The following is a 19,591-nucleotide window of genomic DNA, read 5'->3' on the forward strand; positions in this document are numbered from 1 at the left end:
AAATTAAACAGAACATCGAATCGTCAAAGATTGTCTGGGTTGCTTCTGTTAATAGTTTAAAGGCAAAATTTGTAACATGCAATTATAATGAGCCATTTTGATTTTAGATTAGAAGTGAGTCTGTGCAAGTTAGTACTGGCAATGTTCAAAACAGAAATTTGTAGCAGTTGAAGCCAACAAATTGTACAATCTAGAGACCATGAAAATAGATGTAACCTGCGTATGCAGAAGAAATTTGTCAAGAAGAGATGTCATTTATGCTTGTCTGTCAGAATCTTTTATTGTAGCCTGTGCCCAGAAATTTGTGGTTTACTTTTGCTGTCCACTTATTTAATCAAAAAGTATTAAAGGAAGTACCATCAGAAGGCTTTCTCTTCCTCAAACACTGACTAGCGTTGCCAGAAGCATGCAAACTCCAAGCATTGGAGACTGCATGATGAGTAAGGCCAAAAAATAATAAACACATCTTTTTTAAAAAGGATGTTCATATCATGAAGTACTTCTGGCAGGCTAGGAAGTTGTGGGATCAGGAAAATTGTGACTTTTTTGGTGATAAAATAGGTTTAAGTATCTAGTTTTTTGTCATAGCTTAAACATGAGATCTGTCAGCTCTAAAGGTTTGGGGGGGTTCTTAGGACTTTTTTTTTAATTTATTTAACAGGATGTTTCAGTTGTCACTGTAGCTAAAAGTGTAAGACCTTATTTCACTGTGTAGAAACATTGTACTTCTTACCTAGTCTAATTATTAAACTTCCAGTTTTACAGAGCAGGTCAACTCTCTTGCTTTGCCACAGAATCTACTGATTCTGTCATTGGATAGTTGAGTAAAGTGTTACTACTATAATTCAGTGAAGCTCCAGAAATTTGTGTTAAAACTATGATTTAATTAGTCATACTTTCACAATTTTATTCTAATATCTCCTGCTCACAAACCGAGAAAAAATAAAAGTATACTTGGTAAGCAGAACATGTTATATTTCAGGTTTTTAAGCAGATCAGTTTCCTTTACTCTCACTAAATTCTGTTACTACAACAAGATAATTTGTTTGTAATACCTACTCACTAAAACTGCGTATAACATGTTAATGTCATGAGCACCTTAAGCTCCATATGCTGAAAGCCAAAAGCAATTTTAAAAATCAGCTTTTTCTGCAATTTATTGGAAGATTTTCTTAATAAGATCTGTCAACTGGAACAGCTCATTCTGCACAGCTGATGATTTTTATAGGTTATGATCTTAATATGAATCATAATCTCCAATCAACTGTATTTCTGATGACAGTTACCTTTAAACATTTTATTTTTATAATTCAATAGTAATGGAAGGGACCGGCACATGTACTGATAAATTCAGTCTTACGATATTCATCTCAATTTCTGTGAATTTTTCTCTAATTTGATGTAACTACTATGCTATTTTGAGATGAGTAGAATAAGGGTTTTTTTCATTAACTTTCTAAGAAAAAAAATAAGAAAAGAAGAAAAACAAGCCAAAAAGAGCAGCCTGTAAAATTTAAAAGCCTTTTTAGCATCTGGTGGGAAAGTTTATAGACACGTTGTGTTGCGTGACTTGGTTCAGATTTACTGCCTTGTTAGGGCTTGTAATTTGTACTATTGCTTTACATTTGCATTCTGTGTATTGCATAGGAAGAATGGAATTCAATAGCCATAAAAATAATTGCATGTTATTACATAATGATGGTGCTTGTTTTATTTGTCTTGGTCTACCCATAGTATGCAGAGCAAGTCATGTACAGTGGTCTTAAAGTGGGAAGCAGATCTTGGATATTTTATTTTTTATTTAGTTCCCATTGCTATTTCTTCTTGAAAGGAAAAATATTTGAGAAGTTATTGAGCATAGATTACAAGCATAGAAATAATCTGTAACATTCATTAACCAGAAATTCTGCATTTGCAAATATAGAAGTGTGTAAAGCATGATGGTATAACATTAGGAAGGATATGTCAGTGAGCTGAGCCTACAGCCTCTTTCTACTATTAGATTTCTTCCTTAGGCGTCACGTCAGGGCCTAAGTCCTACAGCTCATATTTGAGGTTTCAAAGTCAATTTTGTATACAAAAGTTACAGTTATTAACAGTTACAGCAACTGGATTGGTTTAGTGTTTTAGGGGTTTTTTATTCTGGCTTTCAGATTACTAGATTATGTCTGTATTCTTAAGAAGGAATAGTACTAACATACAGTCTCTATACATATAGTCTCTATGATGATTTCCTAGGATTCTTAGTCATTCTTGTTTTGGATTCTGTGATTTGCACTTTTTTTCTGCTAAATACACAAAATCTCTTGATGGCTATCAATCTAAAAAGGTGAGGGGTGGTTGTTTGTTATGTTTTTATAATGGATCTGAAAATAACCACATAGCAGAGTGTATTGCACTGCTCACTTTGGTTTGGTTTTATAGGTTTAAGCCAAAAATATATATTTAAAAAAAAAAAAAAGCTTTCCTTTCTCTACTAGTTGCTCTCAGCAGTAAATATCATATTTATTTTTGTCTACTTGATGCTGACAATGTGAACCTCCTTCTGCAGGAGACTTGGACTAGATGATCTCTAAAGGTCCCTTTCAACCCCTACCATTCTGTAACCTGGATCATAATATCATGAAACATAAAGTTAAAAAATCAAATATCTTTGATGTTCTGCTTTTTTGCTTCCATGTTGCCAAAAGAATGCACAACATTTTCTCTACTAATTGCTAATGAATTATCTGACATGTTTCTGTGAAGCTTTGCATTTCTATCATAACTTCTATTTAGGAAAGTAGTGGCTTGTTTATAGAAGTTGTATTTCATTTTTTTCTGGTTTAACAAGAGACTTTAGATGGAGAAGGCTGAAAGAAAGGCTGCCTTGTGCAGCAGCATCTCAATGAGACAGTGAAAGAAAGATAAATAAAGCTTAGACCTGTTGACTCTCTGTTTCTGTTTTAGTGATTTAATGATTTGAGTGTTCATGCTAGAACTTGTACGTATTTTATGTGCTGGGACCTGTAATCATTGCAAACAGCACGTCCATGGGAGAGATGGGGCAGTGGGGAGGAGCATTAATTTGGCTTCATTGGGTACAATTAGGTGCACTGCTTAGGTCTTAACAGGTTACCAGTGCAAAAAATTTGGACAAAAAGATGTCCATAAATTAAATGTTGGTTTTCAATTACATAATGGACTGTCTGGAGTGCACATACAGTATTAATATTTCTGTTGAAGGAAAATAGTGAAAGAAATAATACTGCTCTAATTTTCCCCATTCCTTGTCATTGAATAGTTTGCTTATTGAAGTTAGCTTTAGTAATAAACTTCTGAATATCTACCTTTTAAAATATATCTAAATATACTTATATATTTGGAGATACTCTGTGTTTTACTGTAACATCTTTTCTAGTCTAGAAAGATGTTAGACAAATGTGACTGATGTCTCGAGTAAAACTGATGATTGATTGATGTTATGTAAATAATCAGCTACTCATTTGCAAGAGCCCTGAGGACAATGTGTTGGTTAACAATGAATAAACACGCTTATTCCAAATTACTATTTTTGTTGTTTAGCATTTATAGTGTGTGTCCTAGATAAAATCATTAATTCTATCTCACTTCACCTAGACTCACGAGTTTTTGTAAGTAATAAATCTTATTTAATTTTCATCTTACTAGTGTTGATGACGTTAGTTCCTGAAATGTAGGTTTTGTTATATACAGGTTGCCATTTTGGCATTCATATGAGTATTGTCTCTTTGTATCTACATGGCCTGGAAGAAAATAACAATTGAGCATCTCACAAGTTCTTATTTAATACATTGTTCATAGTAATTGTGATGTACAGAGGAAAAGCTTCTGATTTTAAACAGGGCTTAAAGAAACATGGAAGGACTAGGTGTTTACAAATGTATGAGCTGTGACTGGAGAGCTTGTCAAAGTCTTTAACCAGAATGGTGTTCTTCCTCTCTCTTCTCTTTTTATAACCTTCACTGAATGAGCAGTCATTCAGGTCCAGTGCTGTTTGGCACATTTTTCTTGAAGGCAAAGCAAGCTACTTCAGACAGCAGGAATGATTGTATGGCTTCAGAGATTTTTCTTGTAAGACATTTTTCCACTTCTACAGATTTTTATGTTGTCCCTCCTTAAAATTCTTTACTGTTCTTAAGTGCTTGTTGATTTTAGTTGTTGTGGAAACGTCTTACTATTTGGATGATAACTTTCAAGGTGTCATATTGACTCATATAAGTTACCTTTTCCACCGGAAAATTATATACTGCTTTCTGTCCCTCCACCAAACTATATAGCCAAACAAGAACGGCAAAACACCCCTCTAGCATTTAAGAGACCAGGGCTCAGAGTTATAGCTATTGGCCCAAGCAATAAATAGTATTTGTTTTCCATTTCTGAATGGAATGATACACTCCCTGCCTGCTACTGACTTCAGTGGCAATAGACTCGTTACATAATATTTTTCAGGATCAGACTCTTGTTGATATGGTATAGAGCCTGATGAAATGGAGTGTATCTGTGACAATGCTTCTATGATACCTTCCTTCCAAAGTTCCCAGAGCCCAGAAGTGTTCTCTGTGAAAGAAAAGCACTGTAACTGCTGTTTTGGAGTTTTTTAACTAAATAAATTGAAAAGCAAAAACATGGTGGAACAAGGAGTAGAATACATGAAACCCAGGTTGCTTACTATGTAGTAGTCCTGTCTGGGTGAGAAGTGTCTAACCTAAGATAAAATTTAATTTTATATTCTTTACTGTGTATTTCTTCTTTGTTTACAAATGGAACACTTAACTTCCGAAGCAGAATGTAGTTCTTTGTGTATCTATTTTGGTTTATGTATTTCCTGTATTTTGACAGCATATCTAAAATGCTATTAAAATGGCAGTAATTTCTAGGCTTTGTTCTGTGTAATTAACCTTGACTGCACAAGAACTACTCAACAGAAGAGCTGTTTATCTTGCATTAAATATTCATTTTAACGTGGCAACTCAAGCTGCTTTTGTGAGCTGTATTTTTTTTTTGTTTAATTTAAAATCAGAAACTGTTGTTGAGACTCCTTATTTCAAGACAAGAAAATTAATAGATAGATACTGGGTAATAAAAAATACATATATAGAGCAGTCAGTGTATTTGGAGTAAAAACCAGTGACCAGGATTCATGCGACTTTATGTTTGGTAGAAAAAAAGGACTGGTGCTAATAATGTGACAGTTTAGGAATGCATTGTTTATGAGCTCTCCTAAAACAAAAGAAACGTTGAAACAAAATTGGCAGATGGATTTTTCTGGTTGCAATAGCAAATGTTTCATGAGAAGCTGTGCAGTTGAATTAGTAATAAACAGCACTGTCATTTTATGATAGTGTTCTTGCAGCATCAGTTTTACTGTATGGCAGCAACTAAATAATAACTAAAATATTCTCTTTTTTTGTTTGTTTACCACATGTTGCCAGTTCCTTCTTGAAAAAATGTGTGATCGAACTGCAGCCCAGTTTACAGTCCTGCAGGCAATGATAGTATCTGATTTAGGAGACTATACCTGTGAAAGCCACTTGAAGGCATATATTACCTCTCTGACTCATATGAGGCAGCATTGCAGCATGCAGAATTATTTTTCATTGGCTTCTTTATCTATAAATTTTGTTAATATAATTGGGTAAATTTACGTCTTCTAGATAAATGATGTGGAAAGCTTCATGCTACTGTTACCAATGTGTTATCACTATTATCAAAAGGTAAGTAACTGTGTATGAATGAACAGTGTATTAACACAATGCTTCAATACTAAGTAAAATAGAAGGAATAATACAAAAAAGGTAATTTAATAGAGAGGAACTGAAAATCATTGAAAGCCTAGTAAGAAGAGAAGATCCATATAAGATTGAAAAAATTGCAAACGATTTGTTTTGGAGGAATGAATTCCCAGGAGACTTGGAAAATTGTTATAGTGATCTGTATATATAGGATGAAAAATAAAAATATTTTTGCCACACATTTCAGCAAGACAAAAGGGGAGTGTGTGCATAGCAGGACTACTCTTATATGGAGCAAGGCAGCATATATGCAGTTTCCTGGCATGCACAGATGTAGATTTTAAGATTTTAGGTAAAATAATAAGATTTGTGAGCAGTAGAAATAATGAAACTTCATTTCATGCAGATTTAATCCCTTGTCTCCTTGAATCTCTATGCTACACTGTTATGATCCTCTCATGTAGCAATTTGGAAGGTGAGAAGATCATAGGATCATAGAATGGTAGGGATTGGAAGGGATCTTTAGAGATCATCTAGTCCAACCGCCCTGCAGAAGCAGGTTCACCTAGATCAGGTCACATAGGAACATATCCAGGTGGGTCTTGAAGACCTCCAAGGAAGGAGACTCCACAACCCCTCTGGGCAGCCTGTGCCAGGGCTACCTCACCTGAACAGTGAAGTAGCTTTTTCTTATATTTAAGTGGAACTTTTTGTCTTCCAACTCCATCCCCTTACCCCTTATCCTGTTTCTAGCTACTATAGAAAAAAAAGGATGTCCCAACCTTCTGACACCCACCATTTAGATATTTATAAATGTTAATAAGATTGTGTTTTCACTGTTTATCCCCTTACTTGCTACCATTCGTAGCAAGCTGAGTATCTTTTGCGTTATTTGGTAGGCTAATCTGCTGTCTGTCTCCTCTGCAGATCTTCATATAGCTCTTCTGAATTTATAAAAGATCAGGAAAAGGAGGGAAGAGGGTGGGAAAGCATTTCAAAGCGTGCTCATGTATACAGTGAATCTGAAACCAAATTAAATAGGGGAAAAATCGTTACAATGCATGTACATCAGAATGAAAAACTGTCATTGAAAAAGTTTTTCATTATCCAAGAAGATTTAGAACAATTTTACTGAAGTTGGATGAGTGCCCAGGTAGAATATTTACACTTGGTTAGCACTGAGATGTTTGGTTGAATTTGTTTGTAAACCCTTCCTGCAATGTAGTCCTCTGTGTAGTTTAATTGAATTTGGGAATGCCTATCTCAGGGATTATACAATTTAAAAATAAGTCTTTAGTCAAGTTATCATTGCAGGAACAGTTGGGGCAGGTCAAGGTGCAGCTGGTTTTCTCCTTCCTCCTCTGAGTTGTTCATCACTGTTGCAGTGGAGGAAATCTCTCGCTTCATATGAGCTAAGATACTCAACAAGTTTTCAATATGAAGACAGCTTCACAGCTCATTTAATATGCAAAAGTTATTTTGGGGTTGAACATAAAAAGCAGGAGTCTAAATTTGTAGAGAAAGGTGAATAATCTCTGCATTACCATGTTAAGGCAATTTTGGAAGGTACTATCAATTATTTACAGCTATACAAAACACATTAGTGTGTGCTTTTTGAATTGCAGAGAAAGAGTGGAAACAAGTCTTATCTGTTCATCTTTGTGTTCTAATTTTGGTTTCTTTGAAAAATACAATGAAAAAGATTCTTCTTGAGATTAATATTTTGGAAGCTTACTGCATATGAACTTTTGAAAACACTAGTTTGGAACTTTCACAGTATTGTCTTCAGATACATACTTATTTCTCCTGTGCATGACTGCATTCAAGTACTTGCAAAACTATTCCATGGAGGACAAAGCATTTGAAAATGCTTGGTTTATTATTCTTAACTAAACATTTTTTTCATGCAGTCATTAATTGCAAATTAACACACTGAAAGACAAAAACACAGCAAAGCATTTATCAATGCTGATTGAGAAAAGAATATTCAAAAATTGACAAAAATACCTTGACAGTGTCCTGTTAAGTAACCATCTGCAAATGTATTTATTCCATTATTTTAATTGACTCCTTTCTTCATTAATCAATGACCTTATTCTCTTAAACATATCTGTCAGGACATGTCTTCCTAACAAATCTATCCAGCCTGGAGCATGTAAGACATCATCCTCATCTTCAAATTGTGTTAAGTCAAGAAAATGTTGTGGTAATGTGGGCATCGCTTGTCCAAGAACATTAAGAACATTGGTCAGGATCTTTTTAACCATAAAAGGATGTGTATTATGCTTTCTTGTTTGGTATAAATTGGAAGGGAGTGAAAAAAATAAAGAAGGAATTTTTATTACAGCTAAGTATTTCCCTCCAAATAGTACATGAAGGAATACCATGTCTGAAAAAAGATTTTGTTGGCAGGGAAAGTAGTAGTCTGAACTACATATTGTTGCTGATAAATGTTTTAGCTGTAGATGAATAATGTATTTAAAATTCAAATCTGTCTAACTGCAGAAACACACAAAGATAATTTTTAGACACCTACTTATTTTTTTATCTGTTTGTGTCTTTCTCTAGGTACCAGGCTTTACTTTTTTTAATTTTTTTCTTTTATTGCCCATATCTAGAAAGTGTTACAAATTGCAGGTATTTTGGAGCTTAACTGAAAAATTAAATAAACTTGTTTCTGGGAATTTGCATGGGAAGAGTTTTTTCAGAGCAATTCCATCGTGGTGTGTAAATGTAATTGTTAGCAAAATGTTCCTTTATTGTTCATCAATATGTTTTTTATTTCTTTTATGAATGATGAGAAATTCCTGGGCATTGATATTATTTATGGGAAAATTATACATTTTATTTTAAGGTTGTGAAATCATAAAAGAAGTTCAAAAGTGAACAGCCACTTTTATGCGCTTCAATTTGTATTCCATTTTTAAGAGTATATTTCCTTCTTCTATCAAGAAAATTCTTAAGATCACCTTTAGTGACAAGAACTGTTGAGCATAACAAGAGGGAAGTATACTCCTTTTTGTTTACATGGGTGATGAACAGATTGGTGTATTGTGCATAAGTGTACAACACATGTCATTAAGTCTAAAGACTTAGAAAATTTCTGTGTTTCTGTGAAAAAAAGCCCAAAGCATACTAATATCTTTAAAGTCTCAGCAGAGTTGAGAATCAGTGTCTTCTCTTTTTGTTTTGATGCTGATGAAACTACATCTTGATGTGAAGGACCAGGAAGCACAAATTTGATATTCTGTTTTGATTTCCACAGAGATTCTGAAAGAGATTCAGTGTGATAATGAGGAGAGGTCGCATAATCTTTTGAGTATTCATACATAAAATGTGGAAAAATAATTCTAAAATTTCTTAGTGACATTCATTTTCACATTGATAGGTTTTGTCTCTTTACTGCAGTCATAAATTTCTTTCTAGAACGAATTATTGGTTGTACAGCAATTCCAGTGGTTTGGAAGCATTTACATAGTGAAAAGGTAGGTAGATAACTTTTCAGTAAGTGTTTTTGTGTGCCTAATGTATGTTTGTAATGTCAGAGCAGTAAATAAAATCCTTGTCTTTTTTTTAAGGGGAATGAGAGTATGGTTTAGTTATTTCTGCTATATTTTTCCTCCAGTGTCTTCTCTAGAAAGAGATTTAGTATGTATTTATAGAGAAGTACACATTATGGAATGTATATTGTGATATAACTTTTTGACATATTGGTATGGCTTCACTGAGTCTTCCTTCTCAATTTTTCTTACATTAATGCCGAAAATAATGGTACAGTTAATCAGAGTAACCTATTACTCTGAAAATCAAATCACTTATATTTGGAAACAAGGAATCCCCGATACGCTCAACTGGCATAAGTAGTTGATTTGTAGCTTTAAACAGGTGCTATGTATGGAGTGAAGAGCAAGTGTGTACATCATGATTGGTGGATTTTCTTCTCTGTTTTGCAAAGAAACATTTGTTGCACTTCATGTTGTGGGAGAGGACTGGCTAGTAGATGAATTTCACTATATTTATGTTAGAAAAAAAGAAGAGGGTTATGATCCTGGAAAATAGGGCAAGAAGTATTATGATTCCTATTATGAAACCATTTACATGCAATTTTTTAAAAACCAATATTTTAGATGCCTTTATAGAAAGGCATAGTGGAGTTGGACAGTCAAGAGACAGCTCAGTTTTATTCCATGAGATATATTCTGCCCTCACTGAAGTCAACAGGAATATGATCAGAGAACTGTAGTCATAAACATAGATTTTCAAACCACCTGAAATATGAAGGGTAATTATATGGCATTATATATAAAGGCTTCTTTGTGTTATGTGCTTGTTCTGTGTTTCAGAAGGATAAATATATACAAGAATTGTGGGTGTGTCAAAGCAGCAAAACTGGTTGAGACAGGTAAAAGCATTTGAAGTGGTGTCTTTTGCACCGTTAATAGTTTTGCATTTGTCTCAATATTTCTGCATCAATATTATGAATCCTGTTTTCAGGGATTTATTACTCCTGTAAAAGAACCAGGCTGAAATTTGGCTCATTAGATGAATTAGTCTTTCCTTCTCTTTCTGTTAAAAGAATTTTATGCCGTCAGTGATAGCTGTCTGATACTAGAAATGCTTCTGCAACTTGAAATTTTTGTTCTTTTTTTTCATGAAGCAGTTGGTGGTAGTTAAAGGAATTAAGTTTAATAGGCTTCCCTTTTGTTGCATTGATTGAGAATTTTCAGTTGAGGTCGAAAAGTTTAGAAATCCTGACTCAAGCCCTGTAACACCAGTGATAAAACACATACTAATCTCCATGTTTTAAAATTGGAAAACTGGCTTATGAAATTTTACTATAGTCATGTAGTGACACAGAACTAGATTCTGGTAGTTCTGATTTTTAGGCCACAGAGTATCAAATACAGTAATTACTCTAGCTGCTAATTTAGTTGTGGTTGTCAATCTAAATTTAGTATGAAATTTGCTAATAGGTGAGTACAAGCTGTTCCATGTGCTAAGCTTTGTCCATTTGGGTATTTGTTTATCATGGTTGAACTTCGCACAATTTAAGGAACTGTCATTCAGTAGATGCTTTTAAATCTTCAAGTAATGTCTTTTGATATAGCATTGTCGGAGAGAGAGAGGAAATGAACAATTTATTAATTTCAACCAAAGTGAAAAGGCTTGAAATAATAATTTTAAATGTTAAGTTTTGTTTTCATTTTTGCATATCTTTTAAATAGTTTTAATCTATTTAAAGTATAGTTTTAATTACTAACAACAGCTAAAAATGTATGCATGTATGAATTTAGAATTGCAAGTGCTTTGCATAATGCTTTTGTGCTGCTTTATTTGAAACTTATTTGTCAGCTCAGTACGTCAAAATGAAGCAGAAGATGGTGGAAATGATACTATAATGTATCCATGTGAGCAATAGCATACATCAAATTCACTTAACATTAAAATTAAGTAGATTTTCAGTGATGAGACTTCAATGTTGTTCTCATCTTGCCTTCACTGGCAAGTAGGCATTCAGGCCTTTAGATGTAAACAGCAACTCAAGTTGTTATGGTGTCAGGTTGATGGAACCAAACCTGAATTTCAGAGTGGCTTCAGTTCATTTTGTCTTCCTCCAGCTACTCTATACATGATCCAGAATTCTACAAAAGAAACTTATTTATGAAATTTTATTATGATACCAGTTATCCAACGCACAAGCATTGGTATTCCCTGTGCCATGTTACATGTTACCAATTGTCTGCTCTTAGCTTCAGTATCAGCTCTGGAAAGATTGCAAAACTTATCATGATTACTTCTGCATTAGTTGAGTTTTCTCAACACAGAGCTCAACCCTTAGGACCAGAGATTTGATTGATGAGTGCCACAGTATTTCTTACTCTTCTGAAGACAATGTCTTTTCTTCTTCTTTAGCTGCTCCAAACTGCTGGAACACGAGTGGGAGCAAGACCTTCTTTAATGTGAAGTTTGTTTATTTAATCTGTTTGAGTGGGGAGCATAATAAATAAGATGTCTTGGCATTCAGTAGTAGTATTCAAGGGTATATTGATCATACCTACAGTATTCTTTGAAACATCTTTGGAATTTGCATATGCCTGGAGAAACTCTATACTGTCCAAGACCTGTTTTATCTTCTGATTGTAGATTCAGAACTAAATGGTGTCTTTCAGATAAAGCACCAATGTATGACCCAAAGCAGATCAGTTTTTACTCATTTCTACCTAATCATTAGGAGAGGTGTCAGAAGTTTATCTTCCTTGTTGAGTGATTTGGGTTTTTTACTTAAGTAATCGGTGAGAAAAACTCTGTTTTCTCAGCATCACAGCTAGGTACCCTCAGACCACATATTATTAGATTTCCAGATACTGAAATATGGAAGATAAATTTTAACCAAAAAACCAAGGTAGATCTTGATAAAATATTATGACAGAGGTATTTCACAGATTTAAGATATATGAAGTCGCATAATTTATAACATAAGTGAAACTGAAGATCAGTATTTATTGGTGATATCCACTAACAAGGGATTTTGTTGAAGTTGGCAAGTATCTACTAAACTTTTTAATCAGAATAATACTGAATCTCAGTTCTGGCGAAGACTGTAACATCCTGAGTTTTGTTTAAATAAAACCAACTTTTGTTAATTAGGAATTAATGCAAAGATATATATTCACAAACTGCCTAAGGATCAAAAAGATATTAGACAAGTTTAGTGAGCAGACACTGAGTAACTACAACATTGCTTAAGGTTGCTCTGGTTACTGTAATTAGGTTTGTGGCAGTACACATTTAAAGCTCAAGTTTTTGATTCTGTTACCTAAGTTCCCTGGAGAATTATATCGAAGAAAGAGGATCTCCTGTTGCACTTTGCATTAACAATAATTTTACTGTGTTAAAGAACAGTGTTTAGGTCACTAGGAGTATACATACTGTTGTAAGAATAAACTGAAAAAATTGATAATGAGCATCACAGAATACTTAAATCTTTCTAATAGTGCATTATGTTACTAATCTACTATTTCATGACAGTAAGTTATTAACTGTCCTATTAACTGTCCTATAATTTATTTCATGAAAATATACTAGAATGAGAATGACAACATATTTCATAGGAAATCAATGGAAAATGCATGGACTATACCCAGAAATGAACTTCTGTAGCATGAAGACTCAATAGAATATGTCCTTTGTTCAGTAGTTTCAGAATCTAATTTGATATACTGTCTGTGATCTTGAAAGGAAACATATTTCTCTGTTCTTACCAATTAGTCCTCCATCAGTGGTTTTTATATAGTCAAGTTAGATCACAAAGTACAGCCATTTAGAGAAAGGTCTTTTCATATAAGCATAGTGAAGCTGCAGTGTTTCTCTGAGTCAATTAAAGGATTATGTTATTGTTGTTCACAGATAGTGATCTGAAATATTTTATCTGAACTGAAACAAAGAAGAAACAGTTGTTTATGAAAAATTATTTAAAGTGTAGCACTTTTACTACTGGATGTTATTGGATGTTCTAAGTGGTCAACTGTTCACCAATACAAGTAGGTATGAAATAAAGTTTTCAGTAGCATCGTCTTAGTTTTCTTCAACAAGCAGTAGAAGACCTCACTTGCTTTGTTCAAGTGAGTACACTGTAGCCTCATGAAACTAAAAATGTCTCTGCCCAGTCTGACTTTGTCCAGTTTTTCTATTTCCAAATATAGTTTTGGGCTTACCTCTTGTTTTGTTTTTAACCTTCCTGTAGATCAAGGCAATATTTTGTCTTAAACCTTTTTGACAGGAAGCAAATGGATGACTTTTTACTGAAGCTTAAGAACAACTTATCACAGACATGTTACAAGTAGCCATCATAGTAATCTCAGCCACCTATCTGCCTGTGCAACAACATAGGCTTCCATTTTTCCTTCTCAGGAATGGCTTTTCAACTGGAGAGACAGTGTGTAGAAGGAATGCACTGCTGCCATTCTCTGAACATTTCCATTAAGGAATTATTCATACGTTTTTATATCAGGATTTACCTACCATGTTTCAGAACTTAAGATAAACTGCATTTTACTTTGCTTTCCTAGGGAAACAAGGCATTAGTGATTGTATTGAGTGTGCCTGTTCTGTTCTCTCCTTTTTTTTCCAATAACTGTGTCTCCCACATCAGTATGTTCCAGAGTGAAACTAGCTATGGCAAAGATTGCTCTTCAGTTAGTTCCTTTTCACAGTCTAAAATAATTTGTTGTGAAAGTTATAAAAATGAGTTAATTACAATACAAAGCAAACAGCCATTAAGAAAAAAAAAAAAAAATGGGATGTTTAGTTTTGTCTCTGGACCTTCCTGGTATCTTTATTCATCTGCCTTGCAGATAGTAAAGACTCATAAAAGGGACTGCTCCTCTTTCAACAATAGAGCATCAAACACGTGATTGCCACAAAACCAGTTATTACAGTGCAACTAATAATTATAGTAATCTTGTGAAGATTAAAGTTTTAATGTAAAGCATCTTGGAAACCAATTTCATAGATACAAAAATACCTGCAGAGAATATTTCTTAACATGGGAACAGTCGATGCTGGATTAATACAGTGAAGTTTAAACTACTCTCAGAATGAATGAATGAAAAAAAGTTTGGGGGAAAGAAAATAGTTATAAATCTGTAGATGTTGAGTAGTCCTAGTCGAAAAAGATTCTATTCTATATTTATTAAAAACAAACAAGCAACCACTTACTCTAGGTGCATCTGTTTAGACGCACAGTAGCCTTAAGACAAGCAGTTAATAATGCTATGTGGGAGAGGGAAAAGTCTCGATTTTCATAGTTAATGAGAACTTCTTGTTAATGAGTAACTGTCTAGGTTGAAAGGTCAGAGTTGGCAAGACTCTAGTGTGGATCTCATGCAACAAAAAAATGAGAGGATAGAATGATCTTCATTTCTGTTTCATTTAAGCTAATTACTGCAGTGATGATCTGGTAACCAGAGCATAACTTTTGGAAGAACCTGTATACGTATGTATGTGTATGTGCTCCATCATATGCCATGGGTATATTTAAGGAGCTTATCATTATGATGATAACTTTGTGCAAAGGAAGGTGAAGTTTAATAAATTGGCATATCTTCTCTTTAAATATAATGTTTTAACATATTCAGCTGCGGGGCACTTTACCCTGGCTGGCAGTTACATGCTATTTCTTGAAGTGTTTGAAACTAGTTTAAGTAACATACTATAAATTTTATTGTAGCTAACAGCTATCCTTTGAAAGAAGTATCAATCAGAACTAAAACTGAGGATCCGTGCCCAGGGACTCAAGGGAGCTGTATTTAGATTGTAGAATGAAACCAGTCTGAGTTGAGGTTGTATTGCCAGTTAGATTTATTTGTTTTCTTGGATTTACTGTTTTCGGTGATGCTGGGGTTTCAAGTGACATGTATTGGTTTTAAAGCCTAGGTATGTATTGAGTATAGCTGTAAATTTGTAACAGTTTTTGAAATAAATCATCTAACTGACCATTTGTCCTTTCTTTTGCAAATCTTTATAACCTTTTTATTTGAAGATAAATGTGATATCTAACTTAAAATATTTTCATCAACCCTTCTCATTCTATAATATTTTTATCTATTTGAAGAAAAGTAGAAATTGATATATTGGATGGTTGTGAGGGATGGGGTAGAATCTGGTTTACTTGTGCTTTTGAGGTCCCTTCCAACCCTTAATATTCTGTGAGATTCTGTGATTTCTGCGGGCATGCAATAAAGTGAAATGTGGGCAAAAATTTTGCTATTCTTAATATGAAGAAAATAGGAAGATAGGTTTCTAACATTATGTTTTAACCCCTAGTATTAGAAGATGAGACACATTTGTAGATAAATACCACAAACTAAAAAAAAGAGGAATTTTGCACGTGAGATATCAAGATGATAGAAACAATTTTACATAGGCTTGCAAAAAAGCAAGTTGCTAATCATAAAAATATTAATTAGAAAAATTGACCTGCATTTGGCAATTTTAGAGAATTCCCAGATTGTATACGACTTTAATCTTCCTTCTCTCTTGATCTTTGAAATGCTATTGATCTGCAATTTTGTCACTGATAAATGCAACCATTTTCTAAATGGCTTCTTAGTAGAAAAGACTTACAAATTGATAATATTACTATTTAACATCACTGATTTAATCTGGTTTTTTTTATGATGATATCTTAAGCATTGGCTTCTTGTTTTTCTTAGCTGGCAATTATGTTATTTCTTAAGCTACTTTATTTTTTCAGTAATTTGCAAATCTGCACTTCTGTTAAGCTCTTTGAGGGGTGATCTTATTAACATTTATAAATATCTAAAGAGTGAGTGTCAGGAGGTTGGGACATCCCTCTTTTCTATAGTAGATAGTAGATAGTAACAGGACAAGGGGTAATGGGATGAAGCTGGAACACAAAAAGTTCCACTTAAACATAAGAAAAAACTATTTCACCGTGAGAGTGATGGAGCCCTGGCACAGGCTGCCCAGAGGGGTTGTGGAGGCTCCTTCGTTGGAGGTCTTCATGACCTGCCTGGACATGTTCCTGTGCGACCTGATCTAGGTGAACCTGCTTCTGCAGGGGGGTTGGACTAGATGATCTCTAAAGGTCCCTACCATTCTATGATTCTTCTAAAATTCTTAATATTTTCTCTTCAAAGGTGTGTCATGGTGAATCCTACTATAGGTGTACACATAAAACATAAATGAAGGACTGCATTTAAACTGATACCTCTAAGGGAACTGAGGTTCATGAAGAAGTGGATAGAAGTTAGTGTTGTCTGTGAGTCCACTTCAGCTGTGCATAACAGCAGGATGGAACCCAGTTGAAAAACTGCCCAGTAAGTCCTATCTGTTGTGAAGTCTGAACTTCAAACTTGCATTATTTCAGGAAACTTCTGGAAAGAATGTAGAGTTTAATTTCTTAAAATCACTGTTTCAAAGAAAAAGAGGTCAAAAAAAGAGGAAAAAAGATAAACTATTCAATGCTCTGTCTTATAGCACAGGTTAAAAACTTCTAGTTCAAACTCTGTTGTCATGATCTTGCTTGTGAGTGATGACATCATCCTCTTGACATAGAGCATACTGCTCAATTTAATCATCAGAAAACTGACCAAGAACAGGGTATTCTGCACTTTTTATTTGTATATACTAGGATGCTGAAGCTGTCGAGCATATGCAAGTAATTGTAGGCTTTGTGAGAGCATTAAAAGTTGGTTTAGATTTACAGAAAATTATCGCTTGAACCTTTGAACAGATGATATGAGAGAGACAGAAAGGGTCAGGAAATACTTTGAAAATTCAAGGGCAGTATTAATATTAGTGACCTTTGAACTCACATATTGTTCATTAAAACACAGTTCCAGATGTTGCAAAACAGTTTAACAATACTTCTTCAAATTCTTTTTCTTTAGTTGATGATGGATTCGCAAATGGAACAGACAGGGAGCAAAAGTTCCAATGACCTTTTCTGGGTCAATATTCAGGGAGATCTCAGTGATGGATTCAGTCTTTCATTTGGAAATAAAATGTTTTATTCTAGCAACCACCACTTAAATTCATTGGGAACACATCTGAGCTGGACATTGTGTTTCAGACACTGTCTTGGAGGAGATAAAGAACCACAGATGAGTCAACCTTAACCTTTGCTGATATACCAGTGTTACTGTTTCACACTGTAAGTTCTAGAGACCTCTCTTGACACAGAATGTCAATGAACCTGATTGTATATATATAGAACAGAGACTGTCCATGTGAATATTTCCTCACATTACACACCTGACTTACACATCAGCACAGATGTGAACTCTGTCACAATCGTGTTTGACTAATACAGCTGTTCTCTCTCATTCCAGCATTCTACTTACTAACTGTAGCAGGACCTATCTTTTTTTTTTTTTTTTTACAGTAGTGGGTTCTTACTCTTTGTAACACCTGTACACGTATACATTTGTGAACATGATTACACCAAACTGTTTGTTGGAATGATGAATGTTTGTAAATAGAGCTCAAAGAGATAGAGTGGTCTGACTTGCATATTTTTTGTACAAAGCAGAAAATGCCTCATGTAGACACACAGTATTTTTAAGATCTTCTAAACATAAATGTAATAATGGGACAAAGGGATATTAGAGTTCTCACAAGAAGAAATATAGATATTATATACTTGAAATGGGAGTGCATAATAAACAGTTTGTGAATCAAAAGTACCATGGAATTTTGTAAGCAACATTCCTGTTATTCTCAGGAAACAGGAAGTGCCTAAACTCATAGCAGTTAATACTTTTAATATTTACACCTTCTTTTAAAAGAAAATATTTCCATCTAAGCTGCAACAGTGAAAGAGCACTGAGCAAGTATAACTTTGCTTGTTTTTACCTTACACTTTGATTATTCTCTTTTCCATCTGTGAAATCTCGTTGATACTTCATGGTTGACTGCAGATCTGTCTCAGAGTATGGCTTTAGTCTGGCATTCTTGTCGTGACCCATGTAATCTATAGTATTTCTGATTCTACAGAGATATTCACTGAACCAGGAACATATAGGAATATGTGGAGAGTGGAAGAAAAAGCTTTTATTAAAAAGTTGGATTGATTGAAAAAATAAATGCTTATGTTGACTTCCAACCACAGCACAGTTACAGAAATACTTACTATAGATATCTCTCTTCGGTGTATTTTAACCTTTTTATCTTGTGAGATTTAATAATTGTATCAGTAAACCATTTCATTATATATTAAAAAATACTCCTAGCTCTGTACCTAGGATTCTTACTTAACACATGCATAAATATATTAGTCTTCCCAAATACAACAGTTAACCTCTGAATCTTCTTTCAATCATATGCCTTGTATACTAATCTATTATGTTTGTTTTATCAGTTTTCATATATGAGCTATAAATATATCCATGGATAGAAAATATGTATTTGGTGATTAAAAAGATGTCCTAACAGGAAAATGATTTTATTTATTAGTGATCTGTTTCTACTCTGGTTAAGTACTCAGGCATTCATTGGCAGATCTTGTTTTCCACTGGATGTGAGAAGACTATTCCTTGGCCTCTTCAAAGATATTACTATGTTTAAAGAGATAGGAAATCAGTAAATGAGAGAAGAACGCAAATAAATTATAAATTATACTCCAGTAATCTGAATAGGAGTTACTCTGGGCTCTAACGTGCTTTTTGCCTGAACTGAGTGAGGCGAGTGTTTTGCTGCATAACCTTGGGAGAGTGGCTGTGTTTAGAACACTGTGATGCCATGGGCAGTGCACACAAGGTAACTGCCTTTGTTTTCATTAAAGATCCTGTTTAAAAAAATCAACACTCCTTGATCAGACCTGGTGGGTTTCCTGGAAGACAGGAGAAAGAATTTCCTGGAACAATTACATGTTGTCCCTAGAGGGAAGCAGATTTCTCAGTCTTGCTTGCCACTTTGCATTCCTTAGCCTGCTTTCCCCTAGTTTTGTTGTTTTAAAAAACATCAGATGTAGAAAAAGATTGGGAGAACATGTAACTGCTTGTATCAAAGCTGGCTACTGAAACTGCTACACAGTAAGGGTACAAGTTGCTTGTGCTTTATTTAACAATTGGTTTTCACATTATTCAGTGCTGACATTTGAAGGGAGAATGCCAAACTTTGCTAACTGTTGTGATGCTAGTAAGCCATTAGTACTAATGAAGTAAATAGTGTTGTGTATTCCTCTTTGCTGTAATTTGCATTTCAGCTTTAAAATCAAATTCTGTTGTTCACTTCTCTGATCAGTTGTTAGTAAGTGTGATTCCATTGCAGGTATGTATCATGCAGAATCACATGGATTAGATTTGACCCTAAGA

General features: G+C 34.1%; 1 protein-coding gene across 3 annotated transcripts in view; it reads left to right on the forward strand.

The window, feature by feature from the left end:
- BABAM2 (BRISC and BRCA1 A complex member 2) overlaps positions 1-19,591 on the forward strand; it is a 167,887-nt gene that overhangs the window by 62,716 nt on the left and 85,580 nt on the right. The gene's annotated exons all lie outside the window — the stretch shown is intronic.

The sequence above is a fragment of the Colius striatus genome, chromosome 2 (assembly GCF_028858725.1).
Source record: "Colius striatus isolate bColStr4 chromosome 2, bColStr4.1.hap1, whole genome shotgun sequence".
NCBI lineage: Eukaryota > Metazoa > Chordata > Aves > Coliiformes > Coliidae > Colius > Colius striatus.